General features: G+C 45.6%; 1 long non-coding RNA gene across 1 annotated transcript; it reads left to right on the top strand.

Annotated features, from left to right (window-relative positions):
- The first annotated feature begins 6359 nt into the window (after positions 1–6359).
- LOC309380226 lies at positions 6360–6876 on the top strand. Its single transcript, XR_014172736.1, has 2 exons — positions 6360–6468; positions 6737–6876. It is a non-coding gene; the product is annotated as an uncharacterized lncRNA (long non-coding RNA).
- Positions 6877–10525: the final 3649 nt, after the last annotated feature.

Here is a 10525-nt window from a genome sequence, read left to right on the forward strand (position 1 = left end):
CATCCTGGAAAACCTGGACATGTCCTCTTTCGGGGGGCCAACATGCCCGCCCAGGCGGATTTTTACATTTTAAAGGAAATGTCTGGGGTTTGGGGGGGGTTTCGGGTTCAGGCTGCTCTGCACACCATGGCTGCTGCCATATTGAGCCAGGAAAAGAGGCACAGAGGCATGGCAGCAGTGGCCCCTCGCGCCCGCCTTTGCTGCACGATACCAAATGTAACAATTCACTGATATATGTATCTATAGGTGCTGGCTCACTGGGAAAACTTCAGAAATTCATATAGACACGTGAGCTCAGCTACTCAGCAGCCCCTCTGCCTGAGTGATAATCCCTGGCATCCTGATACCTGAGTGCCAGACAGGTAGCCATTCCAGAAATACCAAACCCAGATGAAGACAAAAGGGTGTGATTAACTTGGCTGGGAAACAGGGAAATGTAAATATATTTTTTGTTACACTTGATGGGTGTTTGGTGGAGGGCAAGGAGAACTGTGGGGCAGGGTCCAGGATGCTCAGATTACTGCCACCAGACCTCCCCTTTCATGATGTAACCGTGATGTATGAGTGATGTAGTTTGGGGGAGGTGTAACATGGAAATAACAGCTAATAAAGGTTTGGGGGCTCTTTTGTTCGGGGCTTCCATCTTGTTCCACCTTGTGGCAGGTGGGAGTCCTGTCGCGACAGTCTTCAATAAAGACCAAGCCTACTGGCTGCTGTTTTGCTCAGGTATTCCTGGCTGGTGTCCTTGTTTTTTGTCCAAGGGAGCCCTCAGATTTCTCTGTTAACATCCCCAGAGCCCAGCACTTATTAGGCTTTGGGGAAAAGGCCTTTGCATCCTGTGCTAGGGAACCAGTCGCACTTCCCTAAATCTGCCTCGGCCCCAAAGCTTGTGCTGATAGATTTCTGTGTGTCAGGCTGCTGTTACAAGTGTAAGGGGCTGGACCAGTAATAACATATGGCAACCTGAGGGTTAATCTGTGAGGTTTCTTGGATAGCCCATAGAAGCTGGCATCTTCCTTGATGGGAGGCCATTTTCATGCCATCTTAGTGTAGTCAGCACACCTACAGGTCTTAATTACCTTCTCTGGAGGTTCCTATGCTGACATAAGTGTGTTTAATTCATATAATTACAGGCCTTTGATTCTGAAACAGGACATGCCCAGGGCACAAACTTCCTTTCCTTCCTTGGGGAAGGAACCACACATGTAAGACAAGAACGGTTTTCATCTTGAGTCCCTCTCCCCATGCAACACCATACCCTCCAACATTTCTCCAATTAAAATAGGAATGTCCTATTCTATTATTATTATTATTATTATTATTATTATTATTATTATATTTTTATTACCTCACCCTTCTGACTGCTTTTGTACAAATCTATGGTGCAACTGTATTTGGAATACAGCAGTGAGTTCTGTTTAGGTCACCTCATGTTAAGAAGGATCCTGCAGAGGTGGAAAAGGTTAACAGAAGGGCATCCAAAATTATCAAGGGGGTGGAGTTTCCATGAAGAAAGATTGCAGCATTTGGGGAATTTTTAGTTTAGAGTCAATGAGAGTAAGTGTCAGGCGTCAGGGAATCCGATCCCCTCGCTGCCAGGAATAGATAAGACAGGGAAAGTTCTTACCAATGTTTTTTATTCCATATTCACAGAGAGATGCTTAGAAATGCATCCTCTTGGAGTAATGGTGTTGCTCTGAGTAAATCTCCCCCCCCCACACACACACACCTTCTCTCCACTTCCTCAATCATCAACAGCACCACCCACCTTATGGTGGCTGCTTAGGGTCATTTGTCTCTGAGACCTTTGCTCTCCTACTTTCAATGCCCGCCAGGTTCTGGGAGCAAGGATCTGGAATGCTTTCTATTGATAACGTGTCAGCCAGCTGCTCCAGCTCTGCCTCCTCTTCCTCTTCTTCCATTATTTCCCAACTTTGCCCTTCATTTGCCTCTGAGCTGTGACCTCCCGCAAACCAGTGGGTTTTTTCTAATGCTCCTCAAAAACAGTATTGTAAATCTATACTGTCTTCCTCTTATCTAGAAGGTTCAGGCTGGGGCAGCGATCTCCACCACTCTTCCTCTGTCTAGTCCCTGACAGTAAGAGGTGTCATGATACAAGTTTATAAACGTATACATGGTGCAGAGAACAGTTCCTCCCCCCCATCTGTCATAACACTAGAACTCTTGGACATCCAATGAAACTGAAGGTTGGAAGATTCAGAACAGATAAAAGTCCTTTTTCACAGCGCATAGTCAAACTATGGATCTCTGAACTAGATGGGCCATTAGCCTGACTAAGCTGGCTCGTCTTATGTTCTTAAGGTAAATGTAAAGGGACCCCTGACCATTAGGTCCAGTTGTGACCGACTCTGGGGTTGCAGCACTCATCTCGCTTTATTGGCTGAGGGAGCCAGAGTACATCTTCCGGGTCATGTGGCCAGCATGACTAAGCCGCTTCTGGCGAACCAGAGCAGCGCACGGAAACGCTGTTTACCTTCCCACTGGAAGGTACTTCTACTTGCACTTTGACATGCTTTCGAACTGCTAGGTTGGCAGGAGCAGGGACCGAGCAACGGGAGCTCACCCCGTCATGGGGATTCGAACCGCCGACCTTCTGATCAGCAAGTCCTAGGCTCTGTGGTTTAACCCACAGCGCCACCCACGTTATGGGTGGTTTTACCAAAATCTGCTTCTGAGCCTTATTTGTGGCCCTATTCCTAGCTATACTCCTTGATGTTGTTTCTTATAAAAACTGTACAATATATATGTCTATAAGAACCTCACTAGAAACTTCACATCCTATATATGTTAAAAGCAGAACCATGCTGGACTATAGCAAACTCATCCCTGCTTTAGAGAAGGAAATCTCCTAGGACCAATATTCCCAAGACTGGGTTTCTGCTGCTCTTCTTTGCACTGGCTTAAATTTGTGCTGCAGTGATCCAAGAAATTAACATTTGGTTCTTTCAGGCAGCATAACTAGAGACATTGCCCGTGTATTGACCCATCGATGAATGTTTCCTTTTTTTAAAAAAAATAAAACTGCTGCCAGATACAGAAATATATATTTGCTTATAAAACACCAATTAAGGATCAATGTTGGCCAATTAAAAAAAATTTTATCAGCAAGGTTTAGAATCGGCCAGTGATTAATGGGTTAGCAATTAACCTTTTCACCTTTCCCAAGTTGGAGAGTATATATTTTTTCCACGGCCAGGCACTTGTTCAATTAAATATAGATTAATGGTGCCCGTTGCTGAGTTTATCATCTTTCTGGCTCACGGTTCATTCGTTATCACACAGATCGCTACGACAGCCCACGCTATCTACAGATGCACCTGTTTTCAACTGGCCTGTCTTTCCAATACTTTGGCTATCTTTCGGACACCCGCTAGAAATAAGAATCACCCACTCAATTATGTTTTTATTAGGCTAATAGAGGTCATCTCTTACTGAAACCCCAAGAGAGTCTCTGAAATTGTTTCTCCCATTCTCCAGTAGCTCAGTTAAAGTTGCCAACTTCTTACCAACCCTGCTCCAATGCCTTTAAAAGCAGGTGTGCCACACAAAGATTTAGCAATAAATAAATACATAAATAAGGATGTTCTATGTTTTAAAGGGATTATTTTATTGTGTATTTTAATGGTGGGTGTTTATATTTTCATGATTGCACGGTTTATACTTGTAAACCACTTAGAAGCCTATGTTGGCATTCAGTGGTATATAAATGAATAAATAATAATCCACTTGTAAGGTAAATCAGCATTTTTATTCACCCTATTGTGTGGGTTGGAGTGGGGGTTATCAAGAGTGGCTTGCCCAACTCTATCATGAGTTCATGGCAGAGGCAAGATTCAAACCGGGGACTCCATGATTCCCTTCACCAGCTCCTGCAGCTGCAAAGAGTACATTAAAAAGAGAGAGAGAAACAGCTCAGAGTATGATATCAAATGCTTATTAACAAGGGGTACATTTTATGCTTCCGACAGCAGCATGCCTCTAATCTATTATACAGCGAGAAGAGCATTACATAAACCTGAATTCCAAGCATGGCTAGCCTGCCTAACAAACCCCATTCCCCTGGATGCTGAAATAATTAGGATACTGCTCATTCATAAAATTAAAGCCACAGATGTAAAACTGCAGCTGTGCGAGGGTGGGTTTTTGGTTTTGGTTTTTTGGTCGCCATTCAGAGCAGGGGGAGAAATTACACACTCTTGTGCACAATTCTGTCTGGGGAATCAGTGAGAGGCCAGGATTGCCACGCATGTCAGAATTCTTTTCTCTCTCTTCCCAAGATGTGCTTGTGTTTTTTGGTTTTGAAAACTTAATAAATGAAAACATACAAACGAAACAAGAAACAACAGCTGTACCTTGTTGCACGTAGAATAAAATAAGTAGAAAGTTTGGTATACTTTAGTAGACATCAGAATAAAATGTCACAATCCTCTGCGACTCTTACTTCCCCAATGCCCCTTTGATTTCATTATGTCACAATTCTTGTACACGGTATAAGACCCTCTATGCTCTCATATCCAAATTTACAAATGAAGAGCCCAAGGATTAACCTCAGGCTATGCAATAATTCATAGAATCATAGAATTCCAGAATTGGAAGGGACCCAGGGGGTTATCTAATTTAGGGGTCAGCAAACTTTTTCAGCAGGGGGCCGGTCCCTCAGACCTTGTGGGGGGGCCAGACTTTTTTTTGGGGGGAATGAATGAATTCCTATGCCCCACAAATAACCCAGAGATGCATTTTAAATAAAAGTACACATTCTGCTCATGTAAAAACACCAGGCAGGCCCCACAAATAACCCAGACATGCATTTAAAATAAAAGGGCACATTCTACTCATGTAAAAACACGCTGATTCCCAGACCATCCGCGGGCTGGATTTAGAAGGTGATTGGGCCGGATCCGGCCCCAGGGCCTTAGTTTGCCTACCCATAATCTAATTTCAATACCCTGGAATGCAAGAATATGCAGCGGTCCCAAAAGGGGATCAAACCTGCAACCTCAGGGACCGCCTCTTTCCATATGGACCTACCTGGACCCTGAGATCATCTTCTAACGCCCTCCTTCGTGTGGCCCCTCCTTGAGAGGTCCAGAGGGTGGCAACACGAGAACAGGCCTTCTCTGCAGTGGCTCCCCATCTGTGGAATGCTCTCCCTAGGGTAGTTCACCTGGCACCTTCATTGTACACCTTTAGGCGCCAGGCAAAAACGTTCCTTTTTAACCAGGCCTTTGGTTGATCCGATTTATATCCTATGCCCTTTAAAATGTGATTTTGTGGGGGGGGGGTGCTATTGGGTTGTTATTTTCATTTTTATTAGGTATTTTGTGGTTTTATAGCTTGATTTTATTCTGTGAACCACCCTGAGACCCCAGGGTATAGGGCGGTATATAAAATTATTATTATTATTAATAATAATAATAATAATCAGCAGCATGCTCTAATCCAGGGGTAGGCAACCTAAGGCCCATGGGCCAGATGTGGCCCAATTGCCTTCTCAATCCGGCCCATGGACGGCCTGGGAATCAGCATGTTTTTACATGAGTAGAATGTGTCCTTTTATTTAAAATGCATCTCTGGGTTATTTGTGGGGCATAGGAATTCATTCATATATATTTTTTCAAAATATAGTCTGGCCCCCCACAAGGTCTGAGGGACGGTGGACCAGCCCCCTGCTGAAAAAGGTTGCTGATCCCTGCTCTACCGGCTGAGCTATCCAGGCCTTTGGTATAGTGCAGCCCAACAGTGCACCAAATGGCCAGCAAGCAGCTTTGGTCCCCAGTAATCCCAGTTCAAAGGATCTTGAGTTGCAGAACTAGGACAATGTCAGGCAGGCAGCCAGAAATAAATCACACAGAGCACATGAAGTTAACTCTTTATTAGTAGAATTTGCTCCCCGCCCGCTTTCATGCCTCTTCTGCTCCTGGAAGACCAGAGGAAAGGGGAGCATTTTGCAGCATTTTGAGTCCACTCCTTTCCAGCCTCTGCTTCTGCCTCTGCTTCTGAATGGCTCTCCACCACAGCCTCTTCCTGCTCACTAAGCCCTGTTACCTCTTCAGCTTCCGACACTACCTCCTCCTACTCTGCTCCCTCTTCTTCCTCTGATCGCTCAGTGCCGCCCCACCACAAGTCCCTAGGCTCTGAGCCTTCTTCCCTTGGGGGCTCCTCACCTAGTGCCCCCCACCATTCCTCTGTGACCAGCCAGCCTGTGACATTAACATATGAGAGAGCTGGAGGTGAAATAGTTAAACAAGTTATCCAATCAGAACCCGGGGGTGGAGTCAGAGGGACTATAAAACCTGCTCTGGGAGGGGCAAAGGGAGGAGTTCGTTGGGTGTTGGTTGGTTGGTTGATTGGTTGGAGTGGGAGTGAATTGGGATAGATTCTGTGGGTAGGTTGAGTTAGCGTAGCGAAATAAGCTGAGTCAGGAACAGTTAGGGGCTAGGAAGACAAGTACCGTATTTTTCACTCTACAAGACGCACCAGACCATAAGACACACCTAGTTTTTGGAGAGGAAAACAAGAAAAAAAATATTCTGAATCTCAAAAGCCAGAACAACAAGAGGGATCCCGCTGCACAGCAATCCCTCTTGCTATTCTGGCTTGTGGGATAGCTGCGCAGCCTGCATTCACTCCATAAGACGCACACACATTTCCCCTTACTTATTAGGAGGGGGAAAGTGAGTCTTATAGAGCAAAAAATACGGTAAATATCTGAGAGGTGGTTTAGTGAGTGAGAGCAGGTAGCAGAAGTTATAGGTCTGGATAGGCAACCCATGAATGTAATTGACCGATACCGTTTATGAAACCACACGCTTGTTAAACTGCAATAAATAAACAGAAGTTTATGTTCCAATTTAACCCTGACTGGACTCCAATTTAACCCTGACTGGACTGGTAGGGCCTGGGTGGTGGCAGCGAGAAATAAAGTGGTGGCACAGGGATCAATAGACGGTGAAACGTCCAGGGACCCTGCGCGATCGCCACACAGCCCACAACAGGCAATCATTTCACTGGACATAGGACAGCCCATTTTCTAAGTATATCTTTTCTTTTTCATATGGGTAATAAAACCATTTTTGCGCTTCTCGTGAGCAGCTGGCCATGCTCTGGGAGATGACAATCGCAACATTTTTAGAGGTTCTGTAGTTCTTTCCCCCTGCCTATGGTTAGAGCAGGAGCAGAGACGGAACACCATTAAATCACTTTGGGAGATTTGCAAACCGTTAGTCCACATCGTTCCCAGCCTATTACAGAAATTCCAGTGAAAGTTCTAAGATGCCATTCCTAGAAATCATGGGAAGATCCCTTTGTTATACAAATGCCCCAGAAGGGTGCTTTTGTGTGGACTCCATCTCTAACAAAAGGCACTGAATGTTGGACTCAGAAAGTTCTGGAATGCCCCACGGCAGTTGGAAGTCGGCTGAAAGGAACAGGGACAAGCAACTTTTCATAGAAAAAGGGAAGGGAAGTCAGAAGGGAGTATGCAAAGGAGAAGATTGTGAGGTAAGATAAAGTCTGTGGCTGTGTCTTCTCTTCTCATGAGGTGGCCAAAGTATTGGAGCCTCAGCTTCAGGATCTGTCCTTCCAGTGAGCACTCAGGGCTGATTTCCTTCAGAATGGATAGGTTTGATCTTCTTGCAGTCCATGGGACTCTCAAGAGTCTCCTCCAGCCCCATAATTCAAAAGCATCAATTCTTCGGCGATCAGCCTTCTTTATGGTCCAGCTCTCACTTCCATACATCACTACTGGGAAAACCATAGCTTTAACTATACAGACCTTTGTTGGCAATGTGATGTTAAGACCCCAACTGCAATCAGCCCCAGACAGCCTGGCCAATGGTTAGCGGTTATGGGAGCTGCAGTCAAGCATCTGGAGAGCAACAGTTTAACCACCCCTACTGCAGTTGATAAGAGGGATGCGGGTGGCGCTGTGGGTTAAACCACAGAGCCTAGGACTTGCTGATCAGAAGGTCGGCAGTTCAAATCCCCACGACGGGGTGAGCTCCCGTTGCTCAGTCCCTGCTCCTGCCAACCTCGCAGTTCGAAAGCATGTCAAAGTGCAAGTAGATAAATAGGTACCACTCCGGCGGGAAGGTAAACGGCGTTTCCGTGTGCTGCTCTGGTTTGCCAGAAGCGGCTTAGTCCTGCTGGCCACATGACCTGGAAGCTGTACGCCGGCTCCCTCGGCCAATAAAGCGAGATGAGCGCTGCAACCCCAGAGTCGGTCACGACTGGACCTAATGGTGAGGGGTCCCTTTACCTCTCCCTTACTGCAGTTGATAAAAAAGGTAAAGGTAAATGACAAAAGCAGGATAAGCGTGACGCCGAGACCAACATAAAAAGGATTGCCATGCAGTCAGCTGTAGCAGTGTTAGCCAATCACATGGCAGAACAGCCACAATTCTGTTTCAAACAGAAAAGCACCTTACCCCATTCTACTGGCTGCTCAGCCGCAGTGACAAAATACATACTTAGTTAGATGGACCAATAACCTGAGTCAACATAAAACAGTTCCTTGTATCTAGCTGCTGTCTGGAATTGACAGCCTTTGTTTCCACAAAATGTTTTGATGCAGAAGTTTGGGTGGAACAGTTAGAACCACTCTGAGTCTGGGAAGGCCTTGTGATCTTTTTGAGTAATAGTCATAGGAAGCCACCTTATACTGAGTCAGACTTTTGACCCATCTAGTTCAGGATTTCTGCGCTCACATACCCTCCAACATCTGGACGGTGAAAACTGGGACACAATCTTCATGGACACCACCTTCACGATTTTTTTAAAGGCAAGAAAATGGCGGCCATTTTGATTGCTGTGATCTTGCTCGATTTTGTGCCACAATTCACTCTTTTCCCAGGGGGAAATCACAGCACGAAATGACGTGAGATCATGCCGACCAAAATGGCTGTGCTGTCTCGCAAGACTGAGTTTCACTAGCCACTCTGGGCAGCTCCCAACAGAATATTAAAAACACAATAAAACATCAAACATTAAAAACTTCCCTAAACAGGGCTGCCTTCAGATGTCTTCTAAAAGTCAAATAGTTACCGTATTTTTCGCTCTATAAGACGCACCAGACCATAAGACACACCTAGTTTTTGGAGAAGGAAAACAAGAAAAAAAATATTCTGAATCTCAGAAGCCAGAACAAGAGGGATCGCTGCACAGCGAAAGCAGGGATCCCTCTTGCTGTTCTGGCTTCTGGGATAGCTGCGCAGCCTGCATTCACTCCATAAGACGCACACACATTTCCCCTTACTTTTTAGGAGGGAAAAAGTGAGTCTTATAGAGCAAAAAATTCAGTATTTCCTTGACATCTGATGGGAGGGCATTCCACAGGGCGGGTGCCACTACTGAGACGGCCCCTTTGCATGATTCCCTGTAACCTCACTTATTGCAGTGTGGGAATTGCCAGAAGGCCCTTGGAACTGGACCTCAGTGTCCAGGCTGGACAATGGGGATGGAGCTGCTCCTTCAGGTATACTGGGATGAGTCCGTTTAACAGGCACTCCCAAGCTCAGCTCTCCAGCTGTTTTGGGACTACAACTCCCATCATCCCTAGCTAAGAGGACCAGTGGTAGGGGTGATGGGAATTGTAGTCCCAAAACAGCTGGAGGACTGAGTTTGGGGGTGCCTGGTTTAGAGCTTTAAAGGTCAGCATCAACACTTTGAATTGTGCTAGGAAACATACTGGGAGCCAATGTAGGTCTTTCAGGACCAGTGTTATATGGTCTTGGTGTCCACTCCCAGTCACCAGTCTAGCATTCCACATCACTGGCAGCGAATGTCCAGGTTTCACACAGGGATCTCTCCTAGCCCTACCTGAAGATGCCAAGGGTTGAACCTGACTTCACTCTGCCCTCCCAAGTCTCAGAGGTGATGACCACAGACTCTGCAGTATTTACCTGAAAGCTCTCCTTCCTCCACGTACTGCATACTTGGTTGTTGACCCACTACTAATTATGCCCCACCAACCTCAGCCAGCTTCCACCTGACCTGCCTTCATGTTTGCAACTAGTCCAGAGCAGGGAGCACTTCCTCAGATCAGCTTCCTCTTCCTCAGCTTGAAGAAGAACAGGAGCAAAAGGAGAATTTGTTGGTTCTCTGGCTCTATCTGCTTTTGGTCTGCCTGCCTTCCATCTTAACAGTTCCAATAGATACCAGCTACAACGGACCATAACTATGGAACTGAAGGCCAAACCACCCATTATGCTCCACGAATAGCATGAAAAACCTCTTGTTTTTTTTCCTTCAGTTACAGGCCAATGGGGCAGTTGTTACTAGGATTATTTATTTATTTACAAAAAACCACAAAAACCTATTTCTATACTGCTGTAGCATTACACACACACACACACACACACACACACACACAATCACACAGTGGTTTACAGCAATATAAAAACCCAAAACCACACAGTAAAATCACGAAAAGTTTAAAGCAAAAGAATTTAAAACAGACCATTGTGAGTGATGTGCTCTTCATTGCCTGTATAGGCCTGGCAAAATA

Source organism: Podarcis melisellensis (assembly GCF_964234715.1).
Source record: "Podarcis melisellensis genome assembly, chromosome: 11".
Taxonomy (NCBI): Eukaryota; Metazoa; Chordata; class Lepidosauria; order Squamata; family Lacertidae; genus Podarcis; species Podarcis melisellensis.